Source organism: Cetorhinus maximus, chromosome 22, assembly GCF_964194155.1.
Source record: "Cetorhinus maximus chromosome 22, sCetMax3.hap1.1, whole genome shotgun sequence".
Classification (NCBI taxonomy): Eukaryota; Metazoa; Chordata; class Chondrichthyes; order Lamniformes; family Cetorhinidae; genus Cetorhinus; species Cetorhinus maximus.
Window position 1 is genome coordinate 42530904 of NC_135900.1, and position 22571 is coordinate 42553474.

The 22571-nt window shown below is 45.9% G+C and overlaps 1 protein-coding gene and 1 pseudogene across 4 annotated transcripts in view; both read right to left on the reverse strand.

Moving 5' to 3' along the window:
- The window catches only part of LOC144696637 (uncharacterized), a 60845-nt gene extending 46847 nt beyond the window's left edge, over nt 1–13998 (reverse strand). For 2 of the 4 annotated variants that reach the window (XM_078568178.1, XM_078568177.1), the window contains exon 1: nt 13514–13995. The gene's annotated coding sequence lies outside the window, so the exon portion shown is untranslated. Of the gene's footprint in view, nt 1–13513 lie in introns of all 4 variants that reach the window. The other 2 variants (XM_078568179.1, XM_078568176.1) reach the window with 2 other exon arrangements.
- Nucleotides 13999–19093: 5095 nt separating this feature from the next.
- On the reverse strand, nt 19094–19242 carry LOC144696835 (U4 spliceosomal RNA; annotated as a pseudogene).
- Nucleotides 19243–22571: the final 3329 nt, after the last annotated feature.

Here is a 22571-nt window from a genome sequence, read left to right on the forward strand (position 1 = left end):
GTGACCTGCGGTTTAACATTTTGTGAGATGGCACTTCTGACAGAGCAGCATCCCCTCAGTATTGCACTGAAAGGTTAGGCTAGATTAGGTGTTCAGGTCCTATAGTAAGCTTGAGCTTCAACCTATCACCTTCTAACTCAGAGGTACAAGTGATACCATTTAGTCAAGCTGATAATTCAGAGGGAAGAATGTTCCTGAACTTGGAGAGGTGTATTTAAGGCAAATTTATTATGTCAGGATAAAGCTTTCATGAAAAGCTATTTTTGAAACTTTTAGTTTGAAACTTTTTAGTTTGAAAAAGGAGATGAATTATTTGGCATTCTCTTTACAAAATACAAATAATGCAATGACGTATTTCAGTGTGCTTTGCATTACTGTATCATGTGGTGGATCGACTTTCTGACATTGAGGCTAAGGTATAGTGTTAGGATGCCATAAATGAAGTTTATCTGCTCCCTATTGTACTGATCTAAGAGTGCACTAACTTGAACACTGGATGGATGTACATTCACTGCGAGAATGAGTGTTCCCAAGCAACCTGCATGTTGCTGTTGCTGATCTTTTAGAGTGGGCACATTTAAGATCAATATGTAGACATATCCGGGCTCAACCCTTGCATCCACCCCGTTAGCAAAAACCATTCCTTCCACTCTAACTCTCCTAAGTCCCTAACGCTTAAGCCCATGTCTTTATGATCTCAGGGGTTACATTCTCTAAACCAACCTAGCTTGCCCTTACTGCCCCAACCCTCTACAAGCTTCAACTCATCCAAAATGCTGCAACCTACATTTTCATTGTCCTACATACTTACCCTGATCTCTCGAAGCTCCACTGGCTCCCTGTGCTCAAGTTCATCAATTTAAAAGCTCCCCACATTCTCAGCTGCCCTGCTTATTGATCGCTCTCATTTAATCTCCCTTTGCTGATTTCTCCTCCCTCTCTCTCATCATCCTCATTCAGCCACTATGCTTCCGTCCTCTGGAATTCCTTACCCAGTCATCACTACCTCCCTCTCTTCTTTCAGGAATCTTCTTACAATCATCCTCTTCGACCAGGCAATTAGTCATCAATCGACATTTCCTCCTCCCTCCTTTTGGCACCTCATGCTTGGTGTCCGTAGTATCCCTTTATTTCTTATTATAAAGACATCTTCCTACAAGGTGACTGAGAATGTGGGGAGCTTTTAAATTGATAAACCTGAGCACAGGAGCCAGTGGAGCTTTGAGAGATCAGGACAAGTGAGCACGGTGATGAATATGCAGGATGCAGCATTTTGGAGAAAGTGCTATATAAATGTAAGCTGTTGTTGTACCTGTCTGAAAACTCCCCAGTGTCATATACCCCTTTAGCTTTATATACACCATTGCGGATACTGGTGTGACAAAGATTATATATTTTTGGCTCATTTTAATTAGTGGTTGCCTTAAATCCAATCATTGAATATCAGTAATTTACAAAATACCTCAGTTCAGACCCTTGTACCAAGCTTATTCTGATATATTTTTTACAATGGTGATTCAAACTGTAGGGTTTGATGGAAATAGCTGCACTAACGTTGAATAAATGCATATTGTGTATGATCTGAATACTTAAATGTATGGCAGACAATCATTTTGAATCTGATCTCAGTTACAGAGAATTCAAACAAGCCACAGCAGCAAGTGGAAGGATATTTATGTGGCTGAATTTGTTCGTTGAGTTATCAGAAGAAGCTGACCAACTGTAAACTTCACAGGAGAAGATAAGGTAATCAGAAAATATTGTTGATGAAAAGCTACCTCACAAATAGCTATTATATCACAGAAATGCTGGAAATGCTCAGCCAGTTTGGCAGCATTTGTGGAGAAAGAAACAGAGATAACATCTTACGCTGATGACCTTCCATTCTAATGGAAGGTAATTGACCTGCAATGTTATCTCTGCTTCTTTCTCCATAGATGCTGCCAAACTGGCTGAGTGTTTCTAGCATTCTCTGCTTTTACTTCAGATTTCTAATATCCACAATATCTTGCTTTTGTATTATTTATCAGATTACAACTGACATGGGCCTGAATTTGCTGGACCAGAGCGTTTGGAGGTGCTGACTTGTTATTTGGACTTTTCAGCGATGAAGTGATGTCAGTGATGAATCAGTGACCTTGTGGATGGCACAGCCAATGAGTGACCCTGTAGACCATGGCTGGGAACAAATACCATCAGTCAGGTTGAGGTGTGGTGCTGGGAAGTGGATGAGCTGGAACTTTTAAAATCAACCTAAATCAACTTGTAAATGTTAATTACAGTTTAAAATGTTTTTGAAAAGAATAGAAAATGTAATTTCTACAACCCCTTTGCCATGCAAATGTCAGTGGAAGATTAAAAGAAACACTCATCCAGTTGTGGAGATGAGGGCAAGGCTAAGGCTGAGGGTTCTCTGAAAGATCAGCCAGGTGATATAGAGGGAGGCGACTAAAGCTCTCAGGACCATATGAGTCATGCCACTGTCAAGTGAGCAGCGCAATGACCTGACCAGGGCAGGTAGGCTAAACATTGAGCGATTAAATTTAAAAGCCATGACTCCATCAGAAGTACTAATGACCAAACTGTATAAATCAACTTGTGATTGCTTTTGAAAGAATGCCTTTAAATGCAAAGGAGTTACCTTTTTAATCTACTTGAATAGTGGGGATAGTCTTTTCAAAATGTAACCTGGCTTTAATTATAACACCACTCCCTCCTACTCAGGCCTTTACCGTCAGCCACAATATACAATATGTCTTAATTCATTTTTCTGTACCTCCTCTATTGTATCACTTTATAACTTAGCACCTCAATTAGGTCAACCCCTTCTCCATTTAAACAGAAGGGAATACAAACTAAGTTTATACATCTTGTCCTTTAATTTAACCTTTTAAACCCCTGTATCATTATGGTGGATTTGCACTGTACCCTTCCAAGGTACTGTAAGGCCCACAGGCAGTATAAGGCAGTGGTCATGTTACAGAACTAGTAATTATGAGGCCTGGGTTAATAATCAAAGAATATGATTTCAAAATCCCACCATGGCATATTGAGAATTTGAATTCAGTTTTAAAAAATGTGGAAATACAAAGTTGATGAGTAAAAATTATGAATCTGTTGGAAGTTTTAAATATCCAACTAGTTCACTAATGTCCTTAAGGGAAGGAGACCTTCCATCATTACCTGGTCTGCACTATATATGAGTCCAGCCACACACCTACATGGTTGAGTATTTGACGTGAACAAGCAAGTCTCTAGAGAAAAGCAAAACACTGCGGATGCTGGAAATCTGAAACAAAAACAGAAAAAGCTGGAAAAACTCAGCAGGTCTGACAGCATCTGCTGAGAGAGAAAAAAACAAAGTTAACATTTCGAGTCCATATGACCCTCCTTCATACGGATTCGAAACGTTAACTTTGTTTTTTTCCCTCTCCACAGATGCTGTCAGGTCAGCTGAGTTTTTCCAGCATTTTCTGTCTTTGTTTAAGCAAGCCCCTATGTTGCATTAAGCTGGTACCTCTTATTACCTTCTTTGTACCCCTTTTTGGCTTTTTACACCCCTACCGCTCTGTTAGATTTCCACTTTTTCCTGCATTTGTGTAAGCCTTTCCTTTTAACTCGATCCTGTGTCTTACTTTATTTATTGTTAATAGTTATTTCAATGCTTAAGTGAAGCCTTTGATTTTTAGGGGTATGTAGTGGTTTTGTATGATATTATATTCCTTGAATGTGTTCCACTTTTTGTATGTTTACCCATTAACAATTCAACCCAGTTTGCTGCAGTAAATTTATTTCTTATCCCTTCTACATTTGCTTTCCTTAAATTTAAAGCCTTGGTTTGTGGCTCTCCCTCTTAAACCTAATATCAAATTCAAGGGAATAGCTAGTCTTCATTCCTGAAGTTAAAGAGGAGGTGCGTAGTCTTAGTCCCATACCACCAGAAGAGTTCAATTGACAATATCAGCGTAAGTCACCCCAGTCCTCAATTTCTATGTTTACAACACCTCTATGCCAATGGCAGGTGACTTAACAGCATGAGCTAATTGGTAGTCCACTGATATATCCAGCAGGTGAGAGACATATTATTCACACAAACTGCACAGTTCACAACCTTCCCAATGTACTTGGTACATTAACACAAGATAGCAATAAATCTTTACCAGGATTTCACAGGTGCGAGAAGCAGTCAACTGCATCCATCCATGCCCCAGTTCAGCACACAATCAACTTTCTGAACGGGGAAGTCTTTCATTCAATGATCCCAACCACTTATACAAGCTTCCAATGTATGCTATCCAGCTAGCTGCAGTAAAATGGGTGCTGTGCAGCTTATTGTCCAGGCAGAATGAATCTACCAGTTCATTCTGCTTCAGTCTTTCTCCCTCTGGTGTTCTGCTAAAAAACCATCGAGCTGAAATGTTGTTTCTCTTTCCACAGAGGCTGCCTGATGTGATAAGTATTTCCAGCATTTTCTGTTTTTATTTATCTTTTTGTGTTCTTCCCCAGGTAGAAGGTTGGGCTTTGGGAAGCCAATGTTGAGCTCCGCTCCTTATCTGCCATTATTTAGTTGTGATGAAGGCAGTAACCATGAATCCAGCAAGAGTGATGTGTCACAGGCAGATTTTGTGTGTTTAATTTTTTTGCCTATGATCAGCACATTTGTATGTAAAGAGTGAATGTTTTCTTATGCTCAGATTGAATGTCCCAATTAAATACTTTCAGCAACAAGTTGTCTATGAGTTTAAAATTTTAAAAAATTCATTCACTATCACACAGTTACCTCGAATTTAGCACATTTCACTCACTCATCTTGCATGCACACATACACAAAAAGTAGTACAGATGAAGGTAATATACTGTGACAGCTTATTATCTTAGCCTCTTTCATGGCAGGATCATAGTTTCTTAGATGCAGTTGATGCTTTAAAGTTTAAGTGAAGATCTTGTAAAGTGAGGGATTTGCAGCAGGCTGTAAGGTTTCTTCTAGTCTAATTTCTAGGAGCTTGGTTCACAGGTGAACTTTAACCGGAACAGGCTGGGGAGTCCATCTCTCTGATAGGATCCTCCACTTTCAAGGTATTGCGGTTTATTACTTTGTATTACTTTGGCTGCTTGGTATCTTGCTGCTAGTTCAATGGAATTCTATTTGCAAACTGCTTTTCTATCAGCAAGAAGCTGACTACAAAAAATGTCCCCTCATCATGTGACTTCCACAAGTTCAAAGTTTTTCAAAATTCATTCACGGGATGTGGGCGTCGCTGGCTGGGCCAGCATTTATTGTCCATCCCTAATTGCCCTTGAGCATGTGGTGGTGAGCTGCCTTTTTGAACCACTACAGTCCACAGGGTGTAAATACACCCATAGTGCTGTTAGGGAGGGAGTTTCAGGATTTTGATCCAGCGACAGTAAAGGAACGGTGACATATTTCCAAGCCAGGACGTCGAGTGGCTTGGTGGGGAACTTCGAGGTGATGGTGTTCCCATGTATCTGCTGCCCTTGTCCTTCTAGATGGTAGCAGTCATGGGTTGGGAAGGTGCTGCCAAAGGAACCTTGGTGAGTTTCTGCATTGCATCTTGTAGATGGTCCACACTGCTGCTACTGTTCATCAGTGGTGGAGCGAGTGACAGCTTGTGGAAGTGGTGCCAATCAAGCTGTGGGAGTCAGTAGGCTTGGGATGAATATTAGTCAAGGAAGGGAAGGTAAATGTTGGAGATGCACCATGTGAAGGTGAGAGAAGGGTGAAAATTGGAAGCAAAATCAATAAATTTTTCCAGGTCCAGATGAATGCATGAAGCCGCACCTCTATAATCATCGATTTATTGAAAAAGAGAGTTGTGGAAGGGGGCCTGAGTAGGAATAGAATAAGGAATGCTCCACATACCCCACAAAAAGACAAGCATAACTGTGGCCCATGCGGGTACACATAGCCACACCTTTTATTTGGAAGAAGCAAGACAGCTCAAAGGAGAAATTGTTCAGTGAGAGAACAAGTTCAGCCAGAGGAGAGTGGCGGTGGATGGGGATTGTTTGAGCCTCTTTTCAAGGAAGAAGCGGAGAGCCCTCAGACCATCGCGGTGGGGGATGGAGGTGTAGAGGGACTGGATGTCCATGGTGAAGAGGAAACAGTTAGGACCAGGGAACTGGGAATTGTTGATATGACATAGGGCATCAGATGAATCCCAAATGTAGATGAGAAGAGGCTGGATTAGGGGAAAGAGAATGGAGTCAAGATAGGAAGAAATTAGTTCCGTGGGGCAAGAAGAGGCTGACATGATGGGTCTACCGGGACAGACCTGTTTGTGGATTTTGGGGAGGAGGTAGAAGCGGGCTGTCCGGGGTTGGGAGACTATGAGGTAGGGAGCTGTGGAGGGAAGATTTCCAGAGGAGGTGATGTCAGTGACAGTCCTGGAAACAATGGTTTGATGTTTGGTGGTGGGGCCATGGTCCAGGGGAGGTAGGAAGAAGTGCTTGAGAGTTGGTGCTCACATCACCATCCTTTTCGGCAGGTTTGATAACAAAGTCAGAATTGGACCTGAGAGAACGGAGTGCAGCAAGTTCAGAAGCTGTGGAACACCTTCGCTCAGTCTTGACCCAGACCTTCCTGTCGTTTGCCATTTCAATTCATCATCTTGTTCTCATGCCCAATGTCCATCCTTGGCCTGTTACAATGTTCCAGTGAAGCTCAGCGCAAACTGGAGGAACAGCAACTCATCTTCCGATAAGGCACTTTACAGTCTTCCAGACTTAACACTGATTTCAACGACTTCAGACCATAAAATTTCTCTTCTGTCTTTACCCGCTTTTTAGTCCAATTTATATTATTTTTATTTATTTGTTAAGTTTTAATTTTATTGTTATTATTATTACTCTTCTTTTAAAATCCTTTCTCCCCCCCAGCACCACCACCACCACCATTCATCCCCCCCACAATCAGTGCCAGCTATCACTTGTTTCTATGTTGTGCTTTCACAGATGCCCTTCTGTTGTGCTATTAACACATTCTGCAATCTTACCTTTATGCCACTATTAGCACCTTCTTTAGCCTTTAACCCTACCATTAACACTCCTTTGTTTTGTGTCCATGACATATTTGTCAATCTCTCCTGAACTCCCACCTATCCCCGACCTTCTATTTTGCTCCACCTGCTCCACCCCCTCTTAAACAGTATAAAATCCATCACATTTCTACTTTACTTTAGCTCTGAAGAAGAGCCATGCCAAAAGTCACATGATTTGCAGTGGCTATTTTAATAGTCTATGTGCCCAGTTTTTAAAAGTATTGACTGGAAGTTTATAATTCAAAACAGATCTACTTAAACAGAGTTAAAATAGGGTCCAGTGCTGCTGGAGAATGTACAGTTCTTCGTGCCTTCAGTGTATAATGGAATTTTCACTGTTACTATCTGAACCCGTTTCCAATGCTGTTCTGACTAAAATGATAAGAAAAATGACAGGTTTAACTAGAGAACTGTCAAGAGAAATAGATACAGTAAAGAAATTTGGAGCTGTTAGATAATTCAAGGCAGATTGAAAGAGGCACAGGTATCTATTGGTATATTGTACCTGTTGAGGATGGATGCCTGACTTTCATCCTGCCTTTCAAATAGTCTTGAGAATGGGGAGTAGAGAATATGCCACAGGTTTGTAAAGTGTCAGCAGTAACAGCATGATAAGAGTTCCTTGCTGGCAGTGAGATGATTTTCCATATAAATTTATGATCATCCATCTTTCTTGTGCTGAATCCTTGCTCAGTGCCTTTTGACATTTCACATAGTTACAACAGTCAGGCTGAATTTGGACAAACTCAGGCAGTAATAATGATGTATTAATGGCATACACTATTGTTAATGCATAAAGGTTTCAGGAAATCATGGAGTGAGTCACAGCTAATGAGTAGGTTAGCCTCATCAAAAGCCTAGTCTTGCTGCTCATCATCCCATTGTAGTCAATGTCAGTTGCCAATTTACACCAACATTCATACTACAACCAGTTAGCCTGAAAAATAGGTGGCCTGGTTATTAGGTGATTTATGGCTAACAAATGACCATCAGACTGAGAGGCCCACAAAGAAACCCTTAAAGCTGTGAGACCTCACCCCACCCTCCAAGCAGTCTGGAAATTGTTCTGACATTTTGGCACATAGACTGCTGTTAGCTTCTGAAGGCAATTTCCTTCAGGGCTTCCACCTATTTATATGCGCAAGGAAGATGAAAGTACAGTAAGTCCTCACTTAAAGTTGTAGTCGCATTCCTAAAAATTGCAACTTTAAACGAATTACATTTTCCCATTAAAAACCAATGTAAAAAATGTAGTTAGATTCTGTAGGACCTGCCTCATCAGAAAAAAAACATTGAAACATACCAAATACGTTGAAATGCTTTACATTACTAAATTCCTATGTTGGTAAAAGAAGTGAAATAACTTTTAAAATAAAATAAATGAAAAATATCATAGAAACCTAGTTAACTTTCTACTTAGCTCCTGATCGCCAATCCTGCTTTCCGGACCACCCGCTCACCATACATCCCACTCCCTTACTCTCCTGGTCGGTGTGGACCCTTCCTCTCACTGGCCACCTGTTTTGCACCCTCTCCCGCTCCCTGACCCTCTGACTTGCTGCTTCCCTCTCCTGACTGCTTACTGTGGCGAGTGCTTGGGAGCTGAGCGGTGAAAGGCAGGAGGAGCAGCTTTGGCAGTTATTAAAAAAAAACACGGATTATTACACCCAACTCGGCATTTCTGTACCATCGGAACGCGAAGCCCAGGCTTCCGATTGGATTTTGAGTAGGAATGCAGGTTCAGGAGAGGGAAGCGGTCAGGGAGCCGGGGAGGCCTCTCTAAAATGGTGCCGATCAGATCACACGGCCCTACGTCAGACCAGCGGGAAACAACGTTAAAATGAATCTCGCAACACTAAGTGAGAATACAGGCTCCATTAACTGACTGACACTAAAATGAAACAATGTAAAACAGGGCAACATTAAATGGTGACTTATTGGCTTGCAGAGTCTTTCAGTGACAATGGCGGCCCTCGATTTCTACAATACCGGTTTCTTCCAGTCAGGCACTGGAGATCTCTAACATTGGTCAAGAAACTGTAAGGATCTGCATTCAACAGACAGATGCTATTCTCCACAGGGCATCTTCATTAAACATGACATGTCCACTGCACAGCAGAGAGAAGATCATCAATTTTAGGATCACCTCCAGGGAGCTGTCAATCAGATCCATGTGCTGTTGAAGGCTCCACTTGTGGAACCTGTCAGTTATCAACACGATCAGCACTTACTAAGTGTGATAGTTGTCTACAATATCCAATTGAATTCTGCATGTAAACATATTGGGGAAACCCTTATAACACGGATGCGTAGGCACTAGAGATTACTTTTCACACCCTGTATAAAAAAAAACCTCTTAACTGTGGTTAACTTTTTAAGTTGATTTCAAAGTTGCAGATTACCTCCCCAACCCACACCTCAACCTGACTTACAGTGACTGTTTCCAGCTATTAGAGCTGTGTGGTTGCCTGTGGAATGATCAATTGATTGCACCATACATGAGGTCTCTGGTTTGTCTCTGGCCTTGCCACATTATAGATGAACTGGCATTCCAGAAAATTATGATATAAATATAGATCTATACAAACACGAAGCTGAGAAGACCAAATAAGTGAGTCACAAACACACTGGTCCGGCAAATTCAGGCCTCATATCAGCTCATTTTGCTGACACAGTAACTCTTTGCTGTAGTTCAGCGCTATTTGGTAAAGGTAAGTTTGGACATTTTCCCTCCCTCTACCAGAATACTTCCTGCACCTGCCCATTCTGCACCTGGATGTGGGAACAATTATAAAAATTGATGATCCATATAACTTAAGTGTTACCGAGATTGGCACCAGCTCTTAACCATTTGCAGCTGACATAGACCAGCAAAAGAAAATCAGCATCGTCATGTCAAATGCCACGTGCCACCACAACTCCTACCCCCACCTCCTGTTGCAATGCTATCCCTCCTCAATAAAGGCTTTCTGAAATCATACTGGCTGTCATTTTTAGCTCTAGATGTTCCTCCGAATGCTTTTCAGTACTGATTCCATTATAAATTGCTAAGACTGGGATTTTCCGCTCTGGGCTTAAGTCTGGTAGTGGGAACGGGAAGTTAGACGGACTCCCGCTGGAGAGCGGGGCAGGTGAGCACGTCGAATTGTGCGCTGTTCACCTATTAATTATGCAGCCGTAAGGATTACATTGCATCATGTGGTGGCATGGGCAGGAGGTCATGCGCCCTGCTATCATGTCCAGGCGCCATATTTAAAAGGCACCCGGACAGCAAGTAATTCATTGTGCCAGGAGGCTAGGACATGGCTTCTAGAAAGCAGCAAGCACCGGCCCCATAGTTCAGTGATGTCTCATTGGAGACTCTCCTCCAGGCTGTGGAAGACAGGAGGTATGTCCTCTTCCCCAGAAATGGGAGCAGGAGGACCATCTGACTCACCATAGCAGCCTGGAAGGAGATCACCAGGGTGGTCAGTGCCACAGGGGTGCAAAGGAGGACTGCCCTGCAGGAAAACACATTCATGATTTCATCCACGCCACCAAGGTAAGTCAACCCTGTACTTTCTATACTCACCTCACTATTTTCTGAATCTGTCACAGGCGTGGGTGTCAATGGCAAGGCCAGCATCTGTGTTGTCCTGGGGTGCTGCATCATTGTCCCACTGCAGCCCATGTGGTCTGCTGATAAGGATGCAACTGCAGGCTGCAGACCCAGCCACACTGAAAGCACAGCCATTTGGGGATGGGGAGGTTGGAGTAGAGGGCAACTTGCAGATGCTGCTGCTACTATTCCTCTGCTTCCCTTGTTCTCCTAGCTGCTAGAGCTCATGGGTCTGGAGGGGGCTGCTGAAGTAGCCTTGGGGACTAGCAGCAGTGCATCATTCACATAGCACACACAGATGCCAACAGGTGGGTAGTGGAGGGACTGAATGTTAAGGGTGCTGGATGGGGTGTCAACGTAGTCCTGCATGGTATCTAACTCCCTGAGTACTGTTGGAGCTACACTTATACAGACAAATAAACAGTATTCCCTCAAACGCCTCACTTGTGCCATGCAGATGATGGACAGGCTTTGGAGAATCACAAGGTCACTTCTCAGCCACAGAATTAGCAGCATGTGACCTGTTCCTGCACCAGAAGCACTCGCAAGCCATCCTCTATCTTTAGTAGGAGAAGATAGCACACAACAGGCTTGAGAGGGGGAAGATGGGAGGAGTATGCCCGACATTCAGCCCTTCACACAATATTAGCAGAGGGCTGCCAAGTTGGCATGGGAGGACTGTGATTGTGCATGTGCCACTGGTGAGGTTGGCCTCCAACAAGCATCCAGTGAGAAAGCATGCTTCATCTCTGCAAATTGGAACCTGAGGGCAAGGCTCTCTGCTATGTAGGGGGCAGCCTCTCCATTCCAGCCGCCAATAGGAAGGGTGGGGAGGTTAGCACCCCACCCCCCCGCCCAAACCGTTCTCCCCCCCACCCCCCCAAACCCCCACACCTGGACTCAGCCCCAGCCTCCAGGAGACCTTAGAAAAAGAAAAGGATGACTTTTCACCTATAGAGCCATCACTGCACCCTCCACCAGCTCAGAGGCACACTCCTCAGTGGCTCATAGATCTAGTTTAGGCTTAGGCTCACACTCTGGTGGTCACCTCATGGGCATGCGTCCACAGGAGGAGGAGTCGGTTCAGTTAAGGTCTCTGGCACTCAGAAGACTGCTGGAGAAGAAGCTCCTGCTAAGTCTGTCAGGTGATGAGCCTCAGGAGTGGTCATGGGGAAGATGCTGGAGTATCAGTTTGACACAGGAGAGCATCAGGCAGAGGTGTCAAAGGCCCTCAACAGAGTCGCACGTGAGGCAGACGAGTGCGTCCATGTGCTCTCTGATCTAGTGGCTCCGACATGTGAGCACATTGAAGTCTCTATGGGGAGGATGGCAGATGCTATGGAGACGCTGGTCCAGCAGAAAGCCCAGTTCCTGCTATAGATGTGCTCAGGCCTTCATTCCAACACCGGGTGAGTTTTTGCAGTGGCTATGCAATAGGGAGTCAGGATACCTAGACCTCCCTCCAGATGCCCCTTCTTCTCAAGGAGTGAGGGAGGGGCCCCCAGGCACCCAAAGGGGGGAGGAGCAGCAGGCAGACACCCCTGGGTCCTCCACCCAGGAATCTCCAAGGATGTCCATGCATTCGGAGCCCCGTCTGCCTGTGACCCCATCAGCCCCAGCCTCTCAGACAGCTGAGGGTGCACCTGCCCGAGCAGGAGGCCCAAAGCAGGCTGGACCCTTCAGTCCTCAACCCTCCAGAGAAGCCTGCCAAAGTCACCAGCAACAAGAGAGCATAATAGTCAGCAGGCAGCCTCCACTTCTGCTGTAGATGTCAGGGAAGCACCTAGATATAGTGGTAGGGTAAGGAAAATTAAGAAGTATTAAGTTCACACTGGTGGCACAGGTGTACTATCATTGTAAATAGTTACTGCACCTTTGTGAATATATTAATTATTGTACTCTACAGAGGTCTCCAGGGTTTTTCTTGCTGTTACTGTGTTACTGCCTGGGTGCATTACTCCTCCCACCCTCCCTTTCAAAGGGGTGACCAAGGCTGGATCTATGCCCCCTGAATCGTTACTGCACATAGAGGCATCGCTCTTTGCCAAGGCTCATGCGAGCCATTTGCGAGAAGCCTCCCAGTCACACTCCCCCCTTTCCCTCCACTGCCCTTTGGAGTCTATGGGGAGAACTTTGCCTTGTCAGGATAGATTATCAGGATTCTTAAGTTGTCCAGTTGAGCAGTTCAGTTCCACCCACCCGATGACCTTCTTCCCATCTCCCACTTTTTCTGTTGGACATCGAGGGTGGCGGCACCTTGATTTGTCGTCGCATGAGGATGGGCATCGCATTCCAAACTGTCTCCAACCTTCTACCCTCTTCCTGGAACCCACCCTCTCCCCCATCACCATTGACTCCACCACCCTCTCCCGTGTTACCTTCATCCTCCCATCTGTCACCACTGAACCTCCCATTACCCTAGAGCTCACCACCATCCCATTCAAAGGCCTTCCGTCCTTAATGAGCCCTTGCTTGTCACAGTCCCCATGCCACCTTGATCCTACCCACTCCCAAGATCCGCATTAAACTTCTTGTCCCCTCCAATGACCCAGATGAGACAAACACCTGCCACAGATGGATTCTCACCCTCCCGCCCTACTGCATCCCACTGACCCCTCTCACAGTTACAGTGCCCTCCCGCCACCAGTACCCTCGGTTTACCTCCACCCTCAAGATTTAGCATCAACAGCACAGACCCCTCCCTCTGAACATTCTCCCCACCACCTTCATGACTCCCTGGTTTCTTCCCCCTCTTCATGGCTCCCTAGTTTACCACCTCCCACTTTGTCTTCTGACCCCTCTTTGTCCTCCAGCACTGCACCTCCACCCCGCCCCCACCGTTTGTTGTGCACCTTACCTCCAAGTGTTCCCCTGGAGATTCAGGCCGTGGCTTCTCAGGTCAGTGCTGCCTGGGTATGTGAAGTCCTGTCTGGTTGTAAATCGGATCAGCCTGAACGCCTGCTGGCAGGGTGGAGGATATGCGGGCAAGGGGGAACATTCCGGTCTGATGCTGATTTGAATACCGTTAATGATATGATAATTGCAGCCCGCTGTTACCTGCCGTGACAGTCGGGACAGTAAAAGGCGCTGTCATTTCTCGCTGTCGAGAAACTGATCTTTCTTCCCCCACTCATATTCTTCGTCCCCTCCTTCCACCAACCCCTCCGCTGGTGGGAGGGGAAAATTCCAGCCTATGGGTGTGCTAACACAAAGGGCGGAATCATCCCAGAACCGCACTAAGTGCGGTAGCGGGCAGGGAAATCAGCCCCGATCCTGCTGGCCGTGGTGGGGGGTTTTCACACCGTATCATCCCCCTTCCGCCTCATTAATAATACATTCCTGTGAAGTATGGGAAATCAATGGCGGGCAACCTCTGGCTCGCCGAACCCAACCTGACCTCCCAGCTTCCTCATAGTGGGGGCTGTATTTAAATGGGCACAGCGCACACAGTTCTCAATGCCTGCAGCACAGAAGTGCTCCACTGAAGAGATGGCCCCAAAGGCAAAGAAGAGAGCTGCCCCCAGATTTAATGATGTCTCACTTGCGTGCCTGCTGGGCGCTGCGGAGGCCCATCACAATGTCCTCTACCCCTGCTCTGGCCGCAGGAAGGCAGCAACATCACTAATCTGGCCTGGGAGGTGGTGGCAGCAGTGGTGAGTGCAAACACAGCCCAGAAGAGGTCAGCCATCCAGTGCCAAAAGGGGACGAATGATCTTATCTGTTCCCCCCGGTAAGTCAACCATCTCACCACTCAACTCGCAAGCCCACCACTCATCCACAGGGATCTCACTCACTCCCAGCTCAATGGACATCATCACCCACACTCTCACACATGCCCTCACATCTCCAGCTGGCCCCATCCCCTCTCCTGATATCGTCCTCATTCTCTCCATGGCTCCACTAATTACCCACAAATGTCAGACATCCTTCTCGACTGCCCTGAGATGCATCTTGCTTACACCCTCTCCATTTGACTTTATGCAGGACAAGATCGCGCATAATAAAAGGGAGAGGTCCCAGACCAGGGGGTGGTGTGGCGGACATCAATGGCCTGAGCAACTTTGAAAACAGAGCCTTCACGCTGGCTGGAGATGATGTTGACTGTCCCTGCAGCGATGGTGAGTTCGGCGGCAAGCACCCACATGAGGATCCTATACCAGATTATCCCTCTTTCAACGCTACTCTGAGCCCACTGATCTGTGTGTTACATGGCTGCCATGCACTAGTAACCTCCACTTTCTCTCCTAGACACACCTACCACAAGCTCGACACCCCCAGGCAACCTGGACCCTGGCTCCAGCCCCAAGAGCACCTTGGATGAGGACCCTGAGAACAGTACAATAGAAGACCCATCACAGAGCTCACCCAGACCCCCAGCAGCGCAGTGACACGCACCTCGGTGGGGCCTAGATGTAGAGCAGCCTTGGGATCACAATCTGGTGAGCACAGCACACAATCTGGTCCACATCAGGCAGAGGCAGGGACATCCGACATCGCCAGCGCTCGATGGACAGCTGGAGGCAAGGAATCTGCTGAGTCCGGTTCAGAAGATGAGCCTCTGGACTCAGTCCTCAATCAGCTGTTGGAGCTGCAAAGACAATCACAGGAACGTCAGGAAGGGATGTATTGCTGCACGAGCAGAGCTCCATTGCTGAAACCATAGCTGGCCTCCAACAGTGTGAACATGAGAAGGGTGCCAGGCAGCTCAAACTCACTCCAGCTTCTCCTTCTCCTCAGGGAGTCAGCCAGGGGTCCTCGGGCACCCATAGGGAGGAGGTGCAGCAGCTGGAAACCCGGGGCCTTCCATCCAGTTGACTCCGGGAATGTCCGGTCGATCAAATCCCGCCTTCCTGTGACCCATCAGCTCCAGATCCGCAGGCCGAGGAGGGCACACCTGCCCCGCAGCAGGACACCTCAAGCAGGCTGGGGCCCTCCAGGTCTCGGCCCTCCAGAGGATGCCCGCCTAGGTCATCATAGACAGCAGTGTGTAGCAGTCAGCAGGCTGCCTCCACCTCCACTGTGGATGTCAGGGATGCACCAAGATCATGCATTAGAGTTAAGAAAATTAAAAAATATTAGGAGCACAAAGGTGGCACAGGTATTCACAACATGTAAGTAATGTGCACAACTGTAAATAGAATATGATTCATTCCACATCTCCTCTTGCATTTGCCTCTTTTTATTAAGATCTGTGTTGCAGTCAATCAGATGACACCATATTCCCTCCCCCCACTTATTGTGGATGTCGTGATCAGGGGCATTTCTTTGTGTAGTCTGGTTACATGTCATCGCAGTGTTTGGCCATTTTCATCTCATTTCTAACAGCAGTGATGCAGCACTCATCATGTTACCTGTTCTTGCAGAAGGCACGTTGTTCAAGTGCTTTTCAGAGTCATCTCCATCTCATTGTTGTCTGTGTGACATGGAGGCAGAGGTGTTCTCCCATGTTGTATGCATGATTGAAAGGTGGAGGTGTAGTGTAGAAGGACAGGAGTGTTAACGCATGGAGAAGGGTGATATGTCCTGGAATTCCAGGCACTCTGTCCTCTGCCAGGGCTTCCATGCTATGAGCCCATACTCTAAGGAACTCTGTGTTCCTGTCTGGTAGTTGCACTTGCGAATTTCTGACTGTACATCTAATAAGCTGAGCGATAAGCATGAGCACCTTTCCAACTTAAGTGTACGAGACTCTGACCCTCTCAGCCGCATGAGTGTCCTCGTACTCGAACACATAGGCCTGAGTGTCTGTAATCATGGAGGTGTGTGTGTGTTGTGTCCTCATAGCTATCCTTTTAAAGTACTGATGCGGTGCTGTGCATCTCCTCACCTGACCACTGGCTGCGGTCACAAATGCTGCTTGGAAATGGTCACATGTGGTGAGCCATGGACCCATTGAGCATGACAAAGAGCCGCCAGTCGTGTCTTCAGACAATGTTGATGGGAGAAGTGGGGCTTCATTGTGCTCCACAATGGAAACTACATGTCACCCTGAGGGCTTCATGGTGTCAGAGATCCTTCAAATCGCCAGGGCCAGTGTTGCCTATGAAGGCACAAATTATGCATGAAAGAGGAGGCATGTTAATGGCTGGCATGCAATTGATTGAATACCGTCAGCCCTCAGCTGGTCCACATCCATAGTAAGCTGACAAGACATGAAGGCCACCATCCCTGAATGAAAGTGGCCGATGTCAATGGGATTGAGAAGAAGGTGACAGGAAGGACTAACTCATGTACATGGATTGAGACCTGTGAACATCCTCAGTTGCCTTGGTGCCAATCTCACCCATCAGTTGCACCATTGACGTAACTCAGTGTGTAGTCAGGTTGCTGGATATGGATCGCATTGGGAAGCATATCTCAGTGAAGGCCAGTGCTCTGGCATCCTGGCGTGCTTGATCTCTTGAAGTTGACATAATTGTGGGCCCTGGTAAAAAGGGCGTCTGTGACCAGTGGAAGGAACCTGTGACATAGAAATTGAGTGCTGCTGTTACTTTCACAGCCACTGGCAAAGGGTATCTTCCACGTCCACATGGCGCCAGTTTGTGCAGAATGTGGCAAATGTGAGATGCCAGATCCCTGCACATACGGAGGCATTGGCGACACTGGTTCTTGGTCACCTGCAGATAAGACAGGCAACATCAGTACACCCCAGGCGCCTATGCACAGTGTTTCTGTTTCCCTGAACCTCCGTATACGGAGGGGGCACCGCTAGAGCTTGGTTTGAGAGTTTTACTCCTGCCTTTGATGAGCCAGCCTCCTCCGTCACAATCTTCTCCTTCTTCTCTCATTCCTGTCTGCCGTTATGCAGGCAGCAATGAATCCAGGCTCCATCTTCCTGGTGGCCTCCTCTCTGCAGCATCAAGGAGTAACAGACAAGAATCAGGACTCGTCTGCAGGACTAATTTATGTGTCAATGACTCGTGAGCAATTGTGAATTCATGGTCCTAGTTCCCGTGTTGCCAAATGCTTGCTACATAAATGATCTACAATGCGGGTTGCGTACCCAGGTGATTCCCCTCCTACAAATCATGAGATGAGACTGATTTGGCCAGCCACCTGGGTGTGCTGCTTTCAGTCCAGGCGCTGGTATCCTCATTCACAGCATTGTAATACTGTAGAGTTTGGAATATACAGGAGTGCCAGTTTCTACAAAGGCTATGCAAGATGTTGAGGGTGGCCTGAGGCTTGTCTTCTGGGAACCATCTAGCGCCAATAATCAACATGCCTCAAAAGCTTATATGGGGCTCAATTGCTCTTAACTTCATCATCGCCGTGGGGAAATGCCATCCTGCGAGCAAGGGGTTAAACCAGGAGATCAATTAGTGCTAGTTTGCACGATTACTGCCACATGAATACACATCGGTGCTTCATTTTGCTGATTCCTTGCAATGTCACTAACATCTCTCAGCTGTGCCTGTCTGCGCATGTGGGAATGCACAGTTCAGTTGGGTGGCCCTTTAATTGGTCCCCCCCACCAGTGCAGCCAGCTGGTGTCCAAGGTACCTGCAGAGTCCCAGCAGCAGGGTTTGATCTCATTAAACTTTTCATCTGCGCAATAACAGATGGTAGCAAGATGGTGGTGGTGGTGCTGAACTCTCACTACCAGGCCAGCTTGGACCCTCCCTGTGCAAGAACAGAAACCCCACCTCACCAGCACCCCCACTTCGTTGCTGAGGAAGTAAGTGTTAAGATTACCCTCCCTCATAGACCTCTCACTCCTCCCTCCGTATCTCTTGATCCCATTGTTCTTGTAGTGCATAGCCGTTAGTTAGCCCATGGACATTCTGAGGTGGAAGGGCCTATGCCTTGTGTCCACCTCAGCCCTCAACACCTTGAGGCCACTCACACTGTTAAACATGTAACCCCCCCCCTCCCAAACCACCAAGACACCCTGGCATTCCCCTCACCCTCCCATGCCAAGCCAGCCCTTGCCCTGCAGCGTCCGAATTTGCCCAAGGCCACTTCCCCTCTTCGCCAAGCCAGCCTCGCCCTGCAGCCACTGAGAAGACACTACCGCTTTAAAAAAAATTCAATCATGGGATGTGGGCATCGTTGGCTAGGCCTGCTCTTATTGCCCATCCCTAATTGCCCTTGAACTGGGTGGCTTGCTAGGCCATTTCAGTGTCAACCATATTGCTGTGAGCTGGAATCACACCTAGGCCAGGCCAGGTAAGGACAACAGATTCCCTTCCCTAAAGGGCATTAGTGAACCAGATGGGTTTTTCTGACAATCAGAAATAGTTTCATGGCCATTAGTGGTCATCATTAGACTTGAATGAATTCAAATTCCACCATCTGCCATGGCAGGATTTGAACTCAGGTCCCCAGAGCATTACCCTGGGTCTCTGGATTACCAGTACCAGTGACGATACCACTACGCCACCCTGAAACCAATATGGTGCTGTAACTGGAGACTGACACTGAATCGCAGGAGCACTGTCCAAGACAAGGTAGAAACTATCAAAAGTTGCTGTTGCCGACTATATTTCAAGTCGTCAGAGCGGGGTATTGGGAAAAGTTTTCAATAAGCAATAATTGCGCCTCGGTTAAACCTCAACGTCTACACTACTGCCACTGTGCAAAGCTAAGTGAACAGTGTTCGAATGGAGGATTGAAGTGCAGGTCGCCAGGTGGACATCGCTTACGTACCATTGTGAAACACATCGGCATGATTGCACTATTTTTGCGATCTCGCGAGGTTTTCCACTCCCGATTGCCATGACGCCCATGCTAGAGGAAAACCCTGGTCAAAGAGTGTCTATAAGTAAGCAGGTGGCTATTTCATTTTCTTTGAATATGGGAACTCTGTTTGGTTGTTTGCAGCCTGTCATACTTTTCTAGTGTTTATTGGTGTACCGGAAATGACCAACAATAAGAAAAGAGCTTGTACTTATGTAACACATTTCATGACCTCATCCTACAGCGCTTCACAGTAAATGTAACACTCCCTTGGTGTAGTTACTGTTATAACATAGACAAACATAGTAGCCAATTTAAATACAGCAAGGTCTCTCAAATGGCAATGTGATAAATGACCAGATAATCTGTTTTGCTGGTGTTGAGTGAAAGATAATTGTTGATCAGGACACTAGAAAAACTACCCCCCGGCTCTTCTTCAGTTAGTGCCATTGGAACTTGAGAAAGCAGAACTCATTTAGAAAAAGCCTCCTCTGACAGTGCAGCACTAACTCAGTATTGTATTGAAGTCATGTGCTCAAGTCTTTGGAGTATGGTTTGAACTAATGACCTGAGTCAGGGACTCTAGCATTATGCCAAAGCTGGCAAAGAACACAACAGCTACAGCAATACGTCAGCCTGTAAGGGTAACCTTATTGGGGCAAATTTTTCTTTTCAAAAGATTATGTGAATTGTTACAAGGGTAGTTTCTCAACTTGCTGCCCATGTGTATAAGTACCATTGCAGATCCATTTCCCATCATAAAAATCAATGGAAATGAAAATTGGCCAACTTTGTAACTGGACAGTCAATCCACAATGCTAATTTTACGCCCTGGTGGCAAGTTGGAAATCACCTCTGTTATATTTTCCATAGTTCCCATTGTTTTATATTTTCTTATAGTTTTCAGGAATTTGAGTGCAAAGTTTTGCTTTTGTTATTTTTTTGATGGTTAACAATGACCTTTTTGTATAAGTTGTTTTTGTCTGTAATAATCTGTCACAGAAAGACACAGAAATATGACAAAAGGAAATTTGGAATTTTGAAATTTATAACTTTATGATATGTAGCATCCCTTTTCTGGTGTTCCCCTCACAGCTGGTGTGGATGACAGACTGACATGTTTCACTAATAATGGCGAAAAAAAATTTGAAACAAGGTGTAGAGAAGCTTTAATTCCCAACTGGCATCCCACATGGTGCAGAAGAGATCAGGAATTAAGATTTCTCGTATGTTAGAACTCTGTAGCGTAGTTTGTGTCCTGAGGCAGTGTGCCCCAAGTTGCAATGTAAATTTGGTATCTGACTTTCTGACAGATGACTAAGTTAAGTACATTAATGTTGGATCAATTAGTAAACTTGATTCATACACTGCAATTGTTTCTAATGCAATGTTGTTTGTAGTGAGGCAAAAATTACAAAATTTTACCATGTTTTATTACCACTAGAATGTTTTTTTAAGTGAGACGACCTTCAGAAATAATGCTATAAGAAATGCTATAAGCTCAGAGAGAATTTAGCAACATGTTGGCACATACCATATTATTAAATATTCAGTTAAGGTAAAAGGACTAATATTTTGACTTGTAGATGGTTAAATAGCAGTAGATATTTTCATTTACACCCAGAAAAGAAACCTACAAATTCTGACGTCTTCCATTTTAATTTACCACTGTGATGAGTCATAGAATCATATTTCAGAGAAGGAGATCATTTGGCCCAATATGCCTGTACTAGCTCTTTAAGAGAGCTGTCCAATTAATTCTACTCCTTCTTTCCATATAGCTTTTGCAAATTCTTCCTCTTCAAGTATATATCAAATTCACATTTGAACATCATTCTTGAATCTGCTTTCACCACCTTTTCAGACAGTCCATTCCAAATCATAACAACTTGCTGCATAAAATAAATTCTCTTTATCTTGCTTCAACATGGAAGACTATCAATCAGCGCAAAAGTTGCAATAATGATAGCCCAGTACCTGGACGAGACAAACTGAAGCACTTAAACCTGATAAGGCAGTAATTACTAGTGGCAGAGTTCATTTCAAAATATTACATTACACCATGCTCGGTGCAGGGAACAGGAGCTTGTATTAACTGGGACAAAGGTCATGAAGAGAATAAAATAAAGGAGAAGACATATGAAGAAATAACAGTTAAGGGTCAGTGAGCTTGGATTTTACTATAGGCCTGAATTTTACCTTTGGCGGGTGCGTGTGATTGGCAGGCCCGAGAGCAGCTGGGAAACAGACTGCCGACCGCAATCGGCCCCTGACCATGAATTCACGCTGGCTGGCCAATTAACCGCCGCTGGGATTTTACTTGCAGTGGGGAAGGCTGGCACCAGGTTTCCAGCCTGCTGGTGGACGGCAAAGGGGAGGGGTGCCTGTACCCATCAGAGGCCCTAACCAAAGTATTCCTCTCCATCCACTTTCCCATCCCCCTCGACCGTTCCACTCTGGCTCCCCACCCTCCTCACCCCTCTTGCCAGTGCCCACTAGCTCCACCCAGGCAAGACCCTGGATTACCTCACAGTCCGGCTCCATCGCAGCTCACTTCCTGTGCCGACATGCTGCAGCCCCAGCAATGGCCACAACTCTCAGTGGTGCTGCTGGGACCAGAGAGCTACCTGCCATTTCATTGGCTGGCAGCTCTCGGAGCCGGAACTTCCTCTCCAATGAGGGCAGGAGGCCTGTCTCAATCTGGCAAGCTGGTCAATCTGTGAGCTCGCCCCTAATTTTTATGCCAGGGGTACCCCCAGTGTAAAATTCAGCCCGTAGCTTAGAAAGCACACTGATAACATCCAGTGTTGGAGATCTAGAACAGCAACTCAGAGGCACAAGTCATTTTCACATCAGGCAAGAGATTTTAGCTGCAGGAGCTACTTGAGATTCTGCTCTATCACTGATCTATATTGTAATATTTGAAGGCTAATGAAACAAAACTTATGCCTGTCTCCTGGAAAAGACATGGTTTCTGCCAGTACGAACACAATAAGAGATGCCTGACCTGCAGTTCTCTGAGGTTCTCCCATGGAGAATTAAGTGTCAGAATTAGGCCAACAGTTAGGCAAATTTTCTTGAATGGATATTATGACAGATCTTTAAAGGTCACACCTGAAATTAATTACCTACGCAGAGAAACATTATGGCCTGGATTTTTGTGGAGTTGGAGAGGCTCTGTGGACCTTTGAAAATGGAGGCCAGGACCTGGTTCCAGTGTAAAGGGGTGAGGGTCC